Below are 18799 nucleotides of genomic sequence, written 5' to 3' on the forward strand. Positions count from 1 at the left end.
CAATGTGCGATCACCGCGATGTCGCCAAACACGGATGCGACCATCATGATGCTGTAAACAGAACCGGAATTCATCCGAAAAAGTGACGTTTTGCCATTCGTGCACCCAGGTTCGTCGTCGAGTAAACCATCGCAGACGCTCCTGTCTGTGATGCAGCGTCAAGGGTAACCGCAGCCGTGGTCTCCGAGCTGATAGTCCACGCTGCTGCAAACATCGTCGAACTGTTCGTGCAGATGGTTGTTGTCTTGCAAACGTCCCCATCTGATGATACAGGGATCGAGACGTGGCTGCACGATCCGTTACTGTCATGCGGATAAGATGCCTGTCATCTCGACTGCTAGTGATACGAGGCCGTTGGGATCCAGCACGGCGTTCCGTATTACCCTCCTGAACCAACCAATTCCGTATTCTGCTAACAGTCATTGGATCTCGACAAACGCAAGCAGCAATGTCGCGATACGGTAAACCGCAATCGCGATAGGCTACAGTCCGACCTTTATCAAAGTCGGAAACGTGGTGGTACGCATTCCTCCTCCTTACACGAGGCATCACAACAACGTTTCACCAGGCAACGCCGGTCAACTGCTGTTTGGGTATGAGAAATCGGTTGGAAACTTTCCTTATGTCAGTACGTTATAGGTGTCGCCACCGGCCCCAAACTTGTGTGAATGCTCTGAAAAGCTAATCATTTGCATATCTCAGTATCTTCTTCCTGTCGGCTAAATTTCGCCTCTGTAGCACGTCATCTTCGTGGTGTAGCAATTTTAATGGACAGTAGTGTATGTCAAAATTTCCCAAAATTCTCCCTGTTTTATGTGACAGGCGGTCGGCATGCAGTGGGAAAGCGACTGATGCAGCACCAGACCAGTGGCGGCTTTACGGGAGGAGAGGCACTCACTGTAGTGGGGCAGGCCCGCCCAGTCGTCGTCGCCGTTGCCGTTGTCCTCCAGCTGCCTGCGGGCGCGCAGCCGCACGTAGTCACAGCGGTAGTGCACCGACCGCAGGAAGTACTCCAGGTCCTCCCTGGACACGGACTGTGCGCGCGGGAACGCCCTGCACTCCTCCACCACTCTCCTCCCCTGCGGAACAAATAAACACAAAAGTGGCAGAGAGAATCGAAATATTCTACAGGGTGTTACAAAAAGGTACAGCCAAACTTTCAGGAAACATTCCTCACACATTCCAGTTGGCCCAATTGAAAGAAGGTAATGTTGACTTCGGTGCTTGTCTTGACATGCGACTCATTGCTGTACAGTACTAGCATCAAGCACATCAGTACGTAGCATCAGCAGGTTAGTGTTCATCACGAACGTGGTTTTGCAGTCAGTGCAGTGTTTCCAAATGCGGAGTTGGCAGATGCCCATTTGATGTATGGATTAGCACGGGGCAATAGCCGTGGCACGGTACGTTTGTATCGAGACAGATTTCCAGAACGAAGGTGTCCCGACAGGAAGACGTTCGAAGCAATTGATCGGCGTCTTAGGGAGCACAGAACATTCCAGCCTATGACTCGCGACTGGGGAAGACCTAGAACGACGAGGACACCTGCAATGGACGAGGCAATTCTTCGTGCAGTTGACGATAACCCTAATGTCAGCGCCAGAGAAGTTGCTGCTGTACAAGGTAACGTTGACCACGTCGCTATATAGAGAGTGCTACGGGAGAACCAGTTGTTTCCGTACCATGTACCGCGTGCGCAGGCACTATCAGCAGCTGATTGGCCTCCACGGTTACACTTCTGCGAATGGTTCATCCAACAATGTGTCAATCCTCATTTCAGTTCAAATGTTCTCTTTACGGATGAGGCTTCATTCCAATGTGATCAAATTGTAAATTTTCACAATCAGTATTGTGGGCTGACGAGAATCCGCACGCAATTGTGCAATCACGTCATCAACACATATTTTCTGTGAACGTTTGGGCAGGCATTGTTGGTGATGTCTTGACTGGGCCCCATGTTCTCCCACCTACGCTCAATGGAGCACGTTATCATGATTTCATACAGGATACTCTACCTGTGCTGCTAGAACATGTGCCTTTACAAGTACGACACAACATGTGGTTCATGCTCGATGGAGCTCCTGCACATTTCAGTCGAAGTGTTCGTACGCTTCTCAACAACAGATTCGGTGACCGATGGATTGGTAGAGGCGGATCAATTCCATGGCCTCCACACTCTCCTGACCTCAACCCTCTTGACTTTTACTTATGGGGGCATTTGAAAGCTCTTCTCTACGCAACCCCGGTACCAAATGTAGAGACTCTTCGTGCCCGTATTGTGGACGGCTGTGATACAATACGCTATTCTCCAGGGCTGCATCAGCGCATCAGGGATTCCATGCGACGGAGGGTGGATGCATGTATCCTCGCTAACGAAGGACATTTTGAACATTTCCTGTAACAAAGCGTTTGAAGTCACGCTGGTTGGTACGTTCTGTTGCTGTGTGTTTCCATTCCATGATTAATGTGATTTGAAGAGAAGTAATAAAATGAGCTCTAACATGGAAAGTAAGCGTTTCCGGACACATGTCCACATAACTCATTTTCTTTCTTTGTGTGTGAGGAATGTTTCCTGAAAGTTTGGCCGTACCTTTTTGTAGCACCCTGTATACCTACATCTACATACATACTCCGCAAGCCACATTACACCGCGTCGCGGAGGGTACCCTGAGTCTCTACTATACTCTCTTCATCATAAGAATTAACTTGATGTGTAAAAATCGAAGATATAAACAACAGGGAAGCCTTGTATCCCGGAATTGGCCCTGAGTGATTACCATTTTTCTCGCAAATTGAAAGATATTTTTGGACGGAAAGCACTACGAAAATGACAACGAACTGAAAGAGGACGTTAGGTACTGGTTAGACAACTTGGTGGCAACTGAGCGTACAGCGTGTAACGGAGAAAATTTAATTAAGAGTTGTCATCTTGCACTGAAAGCATAGCTTGCCGTGGAGCCAGGAAAAGAGCAGATATCGGTTCTCACGCTCTGACGCTGGATACTGGGCCTGGCGAGCCGTGTAGTTGCCTAACGGTGCGTGCTGTATGTTACGTATACTCTCTATGAAACTGAAGAAGTACTATTAAATATTAATCGATCTTTTTCACACTCAGTATACCAAATTCTATGGATAGCACAACCATACAGTTAAAATTTCAAATCAATAACTTCAATACTGTCGAAGATATACATTTCTACGTGAAACACATAATAACCCTGCTGGCCGGCCGGGGTGGCCGAGCGGTTCTAGGCGTTACAGTCTGGAACCGCGCGACCGCTACGGTCGCAGGTTCGAATCCTGCGTCGGGCGTGGATGTGTGTGATGTCCTTAGGTTAGTTAGGTTTAATTAGTTCTAACGTCTAGGGGACTGATGACCTCAGGAGTTAAGTCCCGCAGTGCTCAGAGCCATTTGAACCATTTTTAACCGTGCTGGCATTGCGAAATTGAATTAGGGACTATAATATATTCATCTATAGTATCAACTGAAACTGCAACCAAGAGGGTAGGTTCATATTATGCAATTTTCTGTAATTTTATTTAATTTCATTGCCACACATTTCTGACGTAATAAAAAGTACTTTGGGAAGTTATTATTTCATCCTGTTTTGGTTCTGTGAGTGTTTTGGAGACACAGAGAGTGAATGGAGGACATACGTAAAGCGAGAATGTGAGATTTTGTTAAAACTATGTAAATGTTTGCGTGAGAAATTTGTTGTAGAATAGGGGAAACTGTGACGTATGTCCGAGTGAGCTTGATTTTATAAAATGCAGCCATAATTGGTGCTGAGTGTTAAATTTAGTAGTAATTTATTTTGTGGAAAGAAATCGTCATTTGTTTTCATTAAATTTTGTTTCGGAATTACGAGATTTCTAGTCTAAATTACGTGTGGTAATCTGATTGGCTGACGTTAGAAATACCGCGCGTATAGAAGTGCTCTAGATGACCTGATTGGCTGCTTAGCATACTAGCCAATAGGAGTTCAGCATTTCCCGCGAGTTTGAGTAGAGCTTTGTGCCTCAGCTCTAGGAGTCCAGATAGACGCTCGGGAGCCATCTTCTAGTGAATTCCCATGTTAAACAGCGCTGGGAAAATTTGTACCACAGTGAAGAAATTCGCACATCTGATCGGTTCTCGTGTAGTTGACGAAAAGCGACTACAGTACTGAGTATTTTGTGAAAGTTTGAGCTTTGTGGGTGGTTTATTGTAGGAGGTATTCGCGTGTGAACATTTCGTGTCGTACATAAACTCTGCGTGGCGTGTTTCGAGCAGAGTACGAGACATTATGGCTTGCACTTCTTTACAAGAAGCTTACTGAACGACTGAGAGTATTAACTCGCAAGTAGTCGTGGGTCAGTGACGATCTAGGGCGTTCAAAATATCGGGACGGACTAAATATGTTCTGGCTGCTTTCGGGTGTGAACTTGTAACAGATACAGTCAGTAACGTTGCATAACTGATGTCGAGATATTAAATATGGACTGGTCAGCCATTTTCCATATTTTAAAGTCAATAAACCAGCTTAAAGGAAATTTTAGACATTTTTTCAAACAAGTCATGCAAGAATCCCAACACTCGATAGTTCAATTAACTTTCGGCTACTCCCCAAGGACTGGAGTTATGTGGCCTTTGTGTGGTAGGTATTTGGTCGAATGTTCGTCAACGCTGCTTTTGTCGGCTAAACCAGTATCTACCGTCGCCGAGTGACGGGGCAGACAACCTGAAACCTACCCAGGTAGTGAGAGACCAACCAGTCCCGCCTCAAGCGCAACGGCAAATGTTTAAATTCTGACAGTGACTACATAGAAAAGAAAAACTAACGTATGAAAATATGTCGTAAACTAAGTTTTCTTTCACTACCTAGAATAAAAATGTCTGCAGAAACTAACGTACTTCATTAGATTGACCCTTGTATTAACATACATCGTCATAGAAAAAACACAAGCGTCTTGAGTCGTTCTCACGCAGGACGAGGCAGTTTATGTTGACGTGGACGCGGAAGGGACATCGGGCTTCACGAGAGACGGAGGCCAACGTGATTTGCTCTCCCAGCCCTCTCCAGCGGCCGTTGTCGGCGTTATTTGTCTTGCAAACCATGCAGTTTTTTTAAGAAAATGGACGCGCGTAAAACAACTGCGTTAAATCTGTTAGCGATTGTTGAAGAAGAGCGGAGAAAATCGCGAAAAAGATTCTAGATCTTTCGATGGTTTCAGTAGCGAATTGCTGGTAGAGATACAATACATAAAGCTGTACAAGGATCTGAGATAACCGGCCGTCGCGACCGAGCGGTTCTAGGCGCTTCAGTCCGGAACCGCGCTACTGCTACGGTCGCAAGTTCGAATCCTGCCTCGGGCTTGGATGTGTGTGATGTCCTTAAGTTAGTTAGCTTTAATTAGTTCTCAGTCTAAGAGACTGATGACCTCATGTGTTAAGTCCCAGCCGGCCTTGGTGGCCGAGCGGTTCTAGGCGCTACAGTCTGGAACCGCGTGACCGCTACGGTCGCAGGTTCGAATCCTGCCTCGGGCATGGATGTGTGTGGTGTCCTTAGGTTAGTTAGGTTTAAGTAGTTCTAAGTTCTAGGGGACTGATGACCACAGATGTTAAGTCCCATAGTGCTTATAGCCATTTGAACCATTTGATCTGAGATACGTACTATACTCTGTTCATCATAAGATTAAACCTGACGTAAACATTACGCCATGTACTCTTCCGCGTTTTATTGAATCTCATTGGATTTTGGTTGACGTGGATCGGAAGCCAAGCTGTGACCAGTACAGTCAAGTACGAACATAAGGATAGATTTTATGCTGTGTTACACGCACATAGACTCAGCGATAATGCGGGACAACAGCTTTACGGTGCATTAAACTCTGACAGCACTGGCCACCCGCAGCGCGGGGTAGCCATGCGCTCTTAGGCACCTTGCCACGTTTCGCGCGGCTCCTCCCGTCGGTGGTTCGAGTCCTCCCTTGGGCATAAGTGTGTGTGCTGTCCATAGCGTAAGTTAGGTTAGATTAAGTAGTGTGTAAGCCTAGGCACCGATGTCATCAGTAGTTTGGTCCCTTAGAACTTATGACAGATTTCCAAAATACCGTCCCCAACTAACCTGCAATGATGCGAGAAGTTGCAGTAAAAAGAGACGGGAAAAGAAACAATATAGTTTAGAATGTCATTTAATTTTTAAAGAGAATGATATAATATTAGGAGAAACTCCAGCACTACCGCGCGCTTCTTAGGTGACCATATGGGTTCTCATGTGACATAGTATTCTAATTACAAACAAGAGAGATGAAAATTCCTAACTTCAACACAGGATAATTTTTCTGAGTGAGCTAAGTGTGATGCAAAAGCATACTGCAGGGATTTCACCGTACTGTTGAATACTGAAGCCACTGAAGATATTAACTGCAGTCAGTTGTCTGGTAATTTCTTAACTCCTTCCTTATCCGAATCCGAGAAATTCATTTCAGTTCTTGAAGCGTCACCTGTTACGCTGATAACGAGCCTATCAATAACAGAATCCACGAAGCCAACCAGACGCCGCATTTGCTCTTCTTTTATGACGAGCCGTCCTATATGCCGTCAGCGCTCGGCAGTGACAAATGACATGTGAAAAACCTGCGTGCGTTAGTTCCAGTACGTCTGGCAGCTTAACAGTCTTGTTATTTCTCGGGCCAAATCCCGCAACTTGGCTCCAGATCAGTTCTGTTGGGTTCATATTGTAATGGTACAGTAGCAAATGTAAAAATGCTGCACTTGTATGCTGTGTTCGATGCTGTGAAAATGATTGTTTCTCGTGTTTCTACGATATTTATCTACCTCTGAGGCATAAAATGATAAACATGGTCCAAATAAAGAGGATTTGGCTTTTCATTTTTGCTTTAAAAAAATTAAATGTATGTTTTCTTAATTTAAGCAACTTTTATGAACAGCTTTCATAAAACATCGACAATTAAAAATTCCTATTTGAAATGAAAACAGGAATTTCGCTTCTAATATATAATTAGAAACAAAAAACATACATTATTCATAAAAAAAATTACGAGATGTAGGTATTTCAAATTGAACGATAAAAAAATGATACTGCGGAGATACGAACCAACGAGTCATGGAATGTCTTAGATTTCCATTCCTTTACGCTACCGATTGCGCTACACGTAAGATTTGGCTAAATATATCGACTGTATTAGATACAGTGGCTCGGAAAACTTCAAAGCCGATTATCTTCGTAAATTTATGAAAAACGTTAAGAACAGCCTATTTCTCGGCACTCTTGATCCGTATTCCACACGCCTGTTTCACTACGAAACAGAAATCAACCTCAGCCATTTTCATACTGCGGATTAACAGTGCGACGACAAGAGCACAACGCTGCAGAAGGTGTGACTACACGATTTTTGAAATAAAAACTATGTAGCTAAAGCGTGATTAAGAAAAACGTTGATGGCTGTTAATAGACTTGAGTATCTTAAAGGTTCATGTAACGTAACTTAGTAATACTACACCTAATACATAAGTAGGACCTACTTTCAAGAGCGTAACAACACCAGTGTACGTGTGTTACGGCTTCTGACCAATCATCGCATTTGTTTTTGTTTACATCAGGTTTATTGTTATGATAAACGGATTATAGTAGAAGTTATTCGGAAATCTCAACTGAATTTGCATCCCACTCCCGGTTTAAAATTGAATATGATTAAGGTATAGTGTCTGATGTCAGTCTGCGCATGCATAATATCCTATTCCTCTCATACGTTTGAAGATCGAGATACATTTCGTAATTTCATTTGAATGGAAGAGGAGATTTCTTCGAAGTTGCTCACCATCATTGGAAAAGATATTTACCGGCAAGATACAAAAATAAACCAGTCAATGAACCATGAGATGGGTATATATACTTTACTGACAGTTTCATAACAGCAAAAACTTCCAATGTGTAACATTCGTTTACTTTCAGACGTAGACTGGCAGTTACATTAAGTTTTGTGGCAACTGGAGAAACATTCCAGTCGTTGGCCTTTGCAACAAGAACTGCAACAAATTCATTATTTATCTACATCTACATCTACATCTATACTCCGCGAGCCACCTTACGGTGTGTGGCAGAGGGTACTTATTGTACCACTATCTGATCCCCCCTTCCCTGTTCCATTCACGAATTGTGCGTGGGAAGAACGACTGCTTGTAAGTCTCCGTATTTGCTCTAATTTCTCGGATCTTTTCGTTGTGATCATTACGCGAGATATATGTGGGCGGTAGTAATATGTTGCCCATCTCTTCCCGGAATGTGCTCTCTCGTAATTTCGATAATAAACCTCTCCGTATTGCGTAACGCCTTTCTTGAAGTGTCCGCCACTGGAGCTTGTTCAGCATCTCCGTAACGCTCTCGCGCTGACTAAATGTCCCCATGACGAATCGCACTGCTTTTCGCTGGATCATGTCTATCTCTTCTATTAATCCAACCTGGTAAGGGTCCCATACTGATGAGCAATACTCAAGAATCGGACGAACAAGCGTTTTGTAAGCTACTTCTTTCGTCGATGAGTCACATTTTCTTAGAATTCTTCCTATGAATCTCAACCTGGCGCCTGCTTTTCCCACTATTTGTTTTATGTGATCATTCCACTTCAGATCGCTCCGGATAGTAACTCCTAAGTATTTTACGGTCGTTACCGCTTCCAATGATTTACCACTTATGGCATAATCGTACTGGAATGGATTTCTGCCCCTATGTATGCGCATTATATTACATTTATCTACGTTTAGGGAAAGCTGCCAGCTGTCGCACCATTCATTAATCCTCTGCAGGTCTTCCTGGAGTACGTACGAGTCTTCTGATGTTGCTACTTTCTTGTAGACAACCGTGTCATCTGCAAATAGCCTCACGGAGCTACCGATGTTGTCAACTAAGTCATTTATGTATATTGTAAACAATAAAGGTCCTATCACGCTTCCTTGCGGTACTCCCGAAATTACCTCTACATCTGCAGATTTTGAACCGTTAAGAATGACATGTTGTGTTCTTTCTTCTAGGAAATCCTGAATCCAATCACAAACCTGGTCCGATATTCCGTAAGCTCGTATTTTTTTCACTAAACGTAAGTGCGGAACCGTATCAAATGCCTTCCTGAAGTCCAGGAATACGGCATCAATCTGCTCGCCAGTGTCTACGGCACTGTGAATTTCTTGGACAAATAGGGCGAGCTGAGTTTCACATGATCTCTGTTTGCGGAATCCATGTTGGTTATGATGAAGGAGATTTGTATTATCTAAGAACGTCATAATACGAGAACATAAAACATGTTCCATTATTCTACAACAGATTGACGTAAGCGAAATAGGCCTATAATTATTCGCATCTGATTTATGCCCCATCTTGAAAATGGGAACGACCTGCGCTTTCTTCCAGTCGCTAGGTACTTTACGTTCTTCCAGAGATCTACGATAAATTGCTGATAGAAAGGGGGCAAGTTCTTTAGCATAATCACTGTAGAATCTTACGGGTATCTCGTCTGGTCCGGATGCTTTTCCGCTACTAAGTGATAGCAGTTGTTTTTCAATTCCGATATCGTTTATTTCAATATTTTCCATTTTGGCGTCCGTGCGACGGCTGAAGTCAGGGACCGTGTTACGATTTTCCGCAGTGAAACAGTTTCGGAACACTGAATTCAGTATTTCTGCCTTTCTTCGGTCGTCCTCTGTTTCGGTGCCATCGTGGTCAACGAGTGACTGAATAGGGGATTTAGATCCGCTTACCGATTTTACATATGACCAAAACTTTTTAGGGTTCTTGTTTAGATTGTTTGCCAATGTTTTATGTTCGAATTCGTTGAATGCTTCTCTCATTGCTCTCTTTACGCTCTTTTTCGCTTCGTTCAGCTTTTCCTTATCAGCTATGATTCGACTACTCTTAAACCTATGATGAAGCTTTCTTTGTTTCCGTAGTACCTTTCGTACATGATTGTTATACCACGGTGGATCTTTCCCCTCGCTTAGGGCCTTAGTCGGTACGAACTTATCTAAGGCGTACTGGACGATGTTTCTGAATTTTTTCCATTTTTGTTCCACATCCTCTTCCTCAGAAATGAACGTTTGATGGTGGTCACTCAGATATTCTGCGATTTGTGCCCTATCACTCTTGTTAAGCAAATATATTTTCCTTCCTTTCTTGGCATTTCTTATCACACTTGTAGTCATTGATGCAACCACTGACTTATGATCACTGATACCCTCTTCTACATTCACGGAGTCGAAAAGTTCCGGTCTATTTGTTGCTATGAGGTCTAAAACGTTAGCTTCACGAGTTGGTTCTCTAACTATCTGCTCGAAGTAATTCTCGGACAAGGCAGTCAGGATAATGTCACAAGAGTCTCTGTCCCTGGCTCCAGTTCTGATTGTGTGACTATCCCATTCTATACCTGGTAGATTGAAGTCTCCCCCTATTACAATAGTATGATCACGAAACTTCTTCACGACGTTCTGCAGGTTCTCTCTGAGGCGCTCAACTACTACGGTTGCTGATGCAGGTGGTCTATAGAAGCATCCGACTATCATATCTGACCCACCTTTGATACTTAACTTAACCCAGATTATTTCACATTCGCATTCGCTAATAACTTCACTGGATATTATTGAATTCTTTACTGCTATAAATACTCCTCCACCATTGGCGTTTATCCTATCCTTGCGGTATATATTCCATTCTGTGTCTAGGATTTCGTTACTGTTCACTTCCGGTTTTAACCAACTTTCCGTTCCTAATACTATATGCGCACTATTTCCTTCAATAAGCGATACTAATTCAGGAACCTTGCCCTGGATACTCCTGCAGTTTACCGTCTGAGGACGGACGTTCTTTATCAACGATGCTAATGTTCTCTCTGGTAAGCCGTCAGGTATTTTATCGTTTCGCCCAAGGGGGGGGGGGGGGGTCCCTCTAACCTAAAAAACCCCCGTGTGCACGCCACACGTACTCTGCTACCCTAGTAGCTGCTTCCGGTGTGTAGTGCACGCCTGACCTGTCTAGGGGGGCCCTACAGTTCTCCACCCAATAACGGAGGTCGATGAATTTGCAACCATTATAGTCGCAGAGTCGTCTGAGCCTCTGGTTTAGACCCTCCACACGGCTCCAAACCAGAGGACCGCGATCGACTCTGGGCACTATGCTGCAGATATTAAGCTCAGCTTGCACTCCGCGTGCGATGCTGGTTGTCTTCACCAAATCGGCCAGCCGCCGGAAGGAACCAAGGATGGCCTCAGAACCCAAGCGGCAGGCGTCATTCGTTCCGACATGTGCTACTATCTGCAGCCGGTCACACCCAGTGCGTTCAATAGCTGCCGGAAGGGCCTCCTCCACATTACGGACGAGACCCCCCGGCAAGCACACCGAGTGCACACTGGCATTCTTCCCCGACCTACCCGCTATTTTCCTGAGGGGCTCCATAACCCGCCTAACGTTGGAGCTCCCTATAACTAATAGGCCCGCCCTCTGTGACTGTCGGGACCTTGCCGGAGAATCGGCCACTGGCCCAACAGGCGAGTCATCCTGTGGTGGCTCGGAAACGATGTCATCACCACTAGGAAGCACCCCGTACCTGTTGGAAAGGGGTAAGGCAGCTGCCACGCGGCCAGATCCCACCTTCGCCTTTCGGCCAGGCACGCGCGAGCCCACCACTGTCCGCCATTCACCCTGGAGTGATGGCTGACCGGTAAGATGCTCACTGCCGGAAGACGCAGCGACATCAGGGGTTCCATGTGATTCCAAGGCCACCGAAGTAGGCATAGGTCTCACCACAGTTGCCCCAACGCCACTACGAGCCGACGCCTGCGCCTCGAGCTCGATGAGCCTAACAGACAAAGCCTCCACCTGCCCCCGAAGAGTGGCCAATTCTCCTTGCGTCCGCTCACAACAACCACAGTCCCTACACATGACTATGTTTACCCTACTCTATACGGTGACAAATTCCCAAGATAATCTTCTGATGAGCTACTCTGATAATCAAGAAACACTCACTGAAATACGAGACGCGAAAACTACGCTAGGTTTTCCCAGAAAAACTATTTAAAAGCTAAGCGCAGCAAATAAGTACAAAATAAATTTCTCTCCTAACGATCAAGAACTGTTAGTTTCTATGCAGAGCAGATAAACACAAATAGAATCCCTTCCTTAGTGGAAGGTCATAAACAAAATGCAAAATAAACGCTTTATACAAACAGTACTCGCTGCTGCTGGTGCTCTCGCTCTGGCTGTCACAAGACAATAATAAATAATAAATAACATAGGATTTGATATAATACTTTTATTAATAAGAATAAGAAAGATCGAAAGCCTTATAGAAAACGAAATGTTAAAAAATAACTTACTTCTGTTGTCACAACTCATAAGCTCACAATGCTTCATCTTCCACATAGTTACCGTTTTTCGGTGTGTGATATATATCGTCTAAACTCTGCATCTGCAAACGCCATTATTTGATATTTAATATGAAAATTATACGAAAAAAGATGCTTTTCTCATAGAGCGTCAATGTGCCGTAACATTTAGACGATATACATTCGTAGTACATAAGTTTTAACACTAAAAACATTAACTAAACGAAATCTTTACCAACCGATATGTAGTTTCCTATCATTTTATTTCAACAAATTGTTGTTAAAACGACGGAGTTTCGAGAGATCTTTAATTTGCTGATGCTTCGAAACAACTTATATTTATAACACGTGCTCTACGAGAGACAAAACCCACTAAATATATTGTTTGAAGCCTTACAGTATGACAGCTGCTAACTTCTGCTCGTGGCGTGAAACGATGTCGCCTCTCATTGCCAAATTTCTCTCTATGAAGCAAAAATCTGTCATGCCAGATTCTTTATTTCAGACTCCACAGTGTAGTTGAAACTGGAATTCCAGGTTGTGTCGAGCACGTGCGTTTTCACGTCCCCTGGGAAGACGGCTTAACATCGCTAACAACGTCCATTTCTGCTTCTGCGTATCAAAAAAGAGTAACGAAGGGAGGAAGATTAGAGTTTGACGTCCTATCGACGAGGAGGTTATTAGAGACGGGTCACAAACTCGGTTTGGAAAGAGGCGGAAGGAAATCGGCCGTGTCCTTTCAAAGCAGCAATCTCGGCTTTCGTATAAAGCATTTACAGAGTTCGCTGAAAACTCAAATCTGGCTGCCCGGACTGCTACTAGAACCGTCGTCCTCCCGAATACGGTGAGGAAACAGACTTACAGGGAAAACCTCGAATAAAAGTGATTTCAAATTACAGAAATGCGTATCTCCTTGCCATTCGTCAAGGTCAGTTGTTCGCAAGTTTTGGATTTTTTTCAATGGATGCTTGAAGATTAATGAGTCTTAAAAACAAAGAACCACAATTCGCTGAAGAAACGATACCGTTCAAGAAACTGATGAATCCAGCAAGCTCACAAGACTCATACTCGTAAACAATGCATCACCTGACAAGAAGCTAAAAGTTAGCTGCAAACAGCTGACGCTTCAAGCATTGATGAGGAGGACTGTTTGCGTAAAGTATTGTCGAAAGGCTTTGATTTCTCCGAATATCGTTTTGGTGAAGAAAAGTTTGCTGAAGGCACACCTAATCACATGCATGGATGCTGCTAGGTTTCTACTAACTTGTGCGCACAAGGAGAGGTTCCCAAGGGTGGAACCAACTTTTTTGAAAAACATCGGTACGGTGATGTAGGTTAAGATGCAGTCATTCATTCTGCTGGGCCCTTGTTTCCGAGTAATCGGAATTTCATGTGGTGCTCTACAGCTTTAGAAATAGTACCAATTTACAGACTGGTAGCATACAAAAGGTTTTCGGTTAGAATCTTATCAGGTACATTGATTTCTTTTAATATTTAAATCCTTATCGAAATCACTACTAATTATTTTTGTTCAATCAATTTACGTGCAGTTTCCCTTATTTGTATTCCTCTGTCACATCATTTTAATCAGCGTTTTAACTTCTTCACTTGCTCTTATTCTTTCTATTATTCTCTCTCCACGTTCAAATGGCTCTGAGCACTATGGGACTTAACAGCTATGGTCATCAGTCACCTAGAACTTAGAACTACTTAAACCTAACTAACCTAAGGACATCACACAACGCACAGCCATCACGAGGCAGAGAAAATCCCTGACCCCGCCGGGAATCGAACCCGGGAACCCGGGCGTGGGAAGCGAGAACGCTACCGCACGACCACGAGATGCGGGCGTTCTCCACGTGTAAATTTAATTATTTTTATTTATCTATCATAATGTTTAATCATTTGAAAATGCCGATGTCAGTTAAAAAGCAAAACATGAAATAATCTAATTGTATTTACTGTCCAATGGTGTCAAAAATGTATTTTTCCTTACAGGATGTCCATCTTTTTGGATGTCAATCGTTATACAAAAACATAAATCATTATTGCGCTATGGGCAAAGTAATGTGGTGATGATTTAAACAAAATCAGGGGCTATAAGTCAAACATAAAACTAATCAAAAAATATGAACAAGGATTCCAAGTGAAAAAAGGCTAATAGGAGGAAAAACGAGAGCAAACTATGTACTTCGTACGACGTCTTACAACCGTGACAAATGAACATAAAAAATTACATTTAAACCATTTAACTGAATAAAAATAATGATCAAAGTAATTTCCATAAAGATTTGAAAATTAAAAAAAAAAAATCAGTGTACCCGATAAAATTCAAACTGACAACCTCTTGGATGCGTGGTCAGTACATTAACCATTGCACTATGCAACCAGCCTGTAAATTGATACTATTTCTATAGCTACAGAGCTTCATGCGAAATTCCGATTTTATTCTGCCTATGACCCGCAAAGGAGAACTCACACAGGGTGTATAGCTGCAGGGTGTGAATCCCTGGGCCTTAAACTCCATCAAGTACAGGGTGTTTCAAAAAATCGATCCCACCGCTGCGGATCTCTGCATCTTTTACTGAAGCCTTGTGTTTGGTAGGATGGCGGCTGCAAGAAACTTGTGTACGTTATCGCCGCGCGGGATTAGCCGAGCGGTCTCAGGCGCTAGAGTCATGGACTGTGCGGCTCGTCACGGCGGAGGTTCGAGTCCTCCCTCGGGCATGGGTGTGTGTGTGTTTGTCCTTCGGATAATTGGATAATTTAGGTTAAGTAGTGTGTACGCTTAGGGACTGATGACCTTAGTAGTTGAGTCCCATAAGATTTCACACATTTTGTACGTTATTACTACGATTTTCTGCAACGAAATGACGTTATAAGCTTTACTTGCTGGTCTAAACAGGTTCTGCAGTTGAGCAAACATTTGCGCACTAGTGGAGCTTTAACACATACTTTGTAGAATCGTGTTATGAGAAGAACATCTTTAAAACAGGCTGTAGTTTATGTAAGAACACTCAAATGAATAAAGACACTTGTTATCAAAGACAAATACTCGTAGCATATACTCGTACTCCTTATAGGAGCACTTTCATAGCGAACAGACTTATCGAAGAAAAGCCGCAGTTGATCAAAATTGGTTAAAAACACATCATTAAGTTACATTTGTTGATACTCGGTTTATTCACCCCCCTAAAATGCACGTAAACTGATTAAACACTGCCGGATTTCAGAAAAGATAAACTGTAATGTAATTATTTAGGCTTACATACAGTACAAAGAAAAAAATACGTGAAATGTTTCTAGTCAACGCTTGCATCGAGACATGTTCGTTTCCTTGTATCGTCCGTCTGCTGTACGAAAAATTGCAGCCAAACACGGCTCTTTTATTGACAGTTATGTCAAAACTATAAAGGTAACAGAGTTATATCAGTTCATCCTCACTTCTTATGACTTTTGTATCAGTGAATAAACAGCTGTTTACTTGTATTTTGCGCTCGCCGCCATGTTGTGACACCAACGATATTGTAGCCTATACACTATTGCCAGTCTAGTAGTATAGGTCTGTGGACGGAAGTTCTATTGGTTGTTCGATAATATAACAGCCGTTTCCGATTTTCAACCATACAAATCACTACAAAAACAATCGATTACTAATTGTAATGAAAGCTAATTGTCATTTATTGTTCGTTTATCCAGGTGAGGTGACCTTATAGGACTGAAGAAATTGAGCGCAACGATCCTTGAAAGTCAATGACTGAGATCGCGTCCGTTTTATTGAAAAGCATTTTTAATCGTACCAGCAACGTCTACAGAGAGCGGTACCTCTGCTGATGTGTGACGTCTGTTATTCTAGTTGGGAGAAAGTAATTGTTGCTTGATACAATGCGATATTTCATTCTTCTCAGGTAAGAAAATTGCGATTATATTTGTACTGAAATTCTAACACAGTAAAACCTCGCTAATTCAATCCATGGCCACCGATTAATACGAGGTGGATGACGGCCGACAGCTACATTAAAAAAATCAAAACAGTATCACAGGTAACATCGAAATACGCAAGTAGTGGGTGTGAGCAGTGGCCTAGACGCGTCCGCAGACATTCTGTAGAATCGGCCCGCTTTAATCGCTGTTGTTTCAATCGCCGCATGTCAGGCAGTGTCTGCTAACTTTAAATGAGAAAAGAATAGCGAAGCCCGTTATTTGTAGTTTAACAACAGCGAACTAAAGGAAGTCCAGTATGTGGTCCGATGATTCAGGAGAAGGCACTTTTGTTTCTAAAAGAATTAGAAGAAAGTTCTAATGCTGGTTTTATGGGTGGAAGAGAAGATATGGTGTGCACTAGCTTGAAATCCGCTGACAGAGGAGCAGTCGTAGTGATCCAAGACAAAATGATAAAAAACACAGTGAATTAAGAAAATCTGCCAGTGGATCAGTTTATAATTGTCATGGAATGGAAACAATTTACAAAATGCTTCTGATTAAATCACTAGCAGCTAGAAATGAAGCTTCCGTTCCAGGTTATAAGAAACCAAAAGATAATGTAATGAGCAGCTTGCAACAATGCCTCTAGAGATCATAAATTGTGTCCTTTGTTAATTGATAAGTCTGCCAAACCAAGAGCATTCAAAAGCACACTGATATAGGTCTTACAAGTTTTTTATAAAACTCAAAAAAGTGCCTAGGTGGATATCTCAATTTATTAGGAGTGGTTTTTTTAACGTGTTTGAGCCAGAAACAAAAATATACTTAACAAGCAAAAGATTAGCACTCAACGACAGTACTTGCTTAGTCTAGAATCTAGACAGCGCAGGATGTCTCCCTGAAGCTGAAGAGCTTCGTGGTGGAGACATTTACGCAATTTCTTTTACATCCCAGTATCACTAGTCTTGTCCAGCCGATGGACCAAGGAATTCTGGCGTGTTCGATAAAAATTTATCGACTAAACGTGTTGTAAACACTATTGCACTCTATAGAAAATGACGCCAATCAACAGAAGCTGCCCTGAAAAAAATTAATTTGAAGGCTGTTGTCTACCGGGCTGCAGAAGCTTGGAAAACTTAAAATGCGTTGGGATATCCTCCAACAGAAACATAATGAAAACGAAAGAAAATAAAGCAACAATGACACTCTGTCAGAGGAAATCGAAAGTGAGCAGAAGACAAATGAGAATATAATTCAAAGATCTGTTTGTCTAAATTGGTAGTGAAACAGCCGAAGAGAAAATAATGAATTTCAAAGTTGACGATACTGTTGATCGATGTTTTGTTCACTTTATGACAAACATCACGTGTGGTTCGGAATTTACCTACGTCGAACTTTATTTGTAAGTTTGTATTAATTTAACTAAATGGTAAGAAAATTTGCAATCCTGTTTCATTAATCAAAAGTTCAGCTTTAAAATACACTGTAATCTGACTTGGGTTTCGGGTAATTGAAAACATAGGGCCATGTTCTTTACAGATGACCAAGAATCTGACGTTAAAGAAGATCTATTTAGCACGGTTCTCAACCAAGCGGATAATGCTGTGATTAAAGCACGTGGAAAAAGCAAGCAGTCATTTTTATTGTATACACGTAAGATTTGTTATTTATAATGCAAATGTTACGTTGATAATTTTTAGAATAAAAAAAACAAAGCCAACTAAATAGTTTTATTTTAACGAATAGGGGATTATTTTTTGTCACGGAAATGTTCGAAGTTTCTTCGTTGCTTCTGGTGGTACGGCTTGTGGATTCATTTTTAACGTGATGTCAGTGACATGACGTATTAAGAAACATACCAAGTTCATCAATTTAATGTTACTACAAAGCCAATTAGCGGTACAAAAGTTTTGTTTGAAGACCAGAACACAAAACAAGTCCTGAAAGGTTTCTTGTTATTAAATCGAATAAGTTTTTAACAAGATAAATTTTGTTTCTTATTGTCGTAGATCCTAGACAGATTTTAACGTATCCCTATTCACCCCGAAGACCAATAAATAAAAAGTAATAATAAGATTAACACGACTGTTTCTATTCACCCCTCCCTGCAGGGTGAACATAAGCACGAAGTTTTTAATTATTTTCGTTTTGTACAAGTATTAACTAGGTCCCTAATCTAATTATAAGTTTAGAATTAGGCACAAGACCTATAATCGTACACAAATTTGATTTTCATATTTCTTTTTTAAATTATCAAGCTGAAAACTGTGTTTATTCACCACATTTTACGGTAGTGAACATTGTATCGGGTTCAGGACAGAGATATCAAGACAACAGTCTAGAATGGCAGAATCTGGAGAAACTAAGGGACAGACTACTGAAGTAAGGTTTCATACTAGCTACTTACACAGTAGCGAGTAATGAGGATAATGCATGGTGACCACTCTGGAACGTACCTTTCGTACAGCCCGCTTCAGTTGTTTGTACTGGCAACACGTCACG

Source organism: Schistocerca nitens, chromosome 4, assembly GCF_023898315.1.
Source record: "Schistocerca nitens isolate TAMUIC-IGC-003100 chromosome 4, iqSchNite1.1, whole genome shotgun sequence".
Classification (NCBI taxonomy): domain Eukaryota; kingdom Metazoa; phylum Arthropoda; class Insecta; order Orthoptera; family Acrididae; genus Schistocerca; species Schistocerca nitens.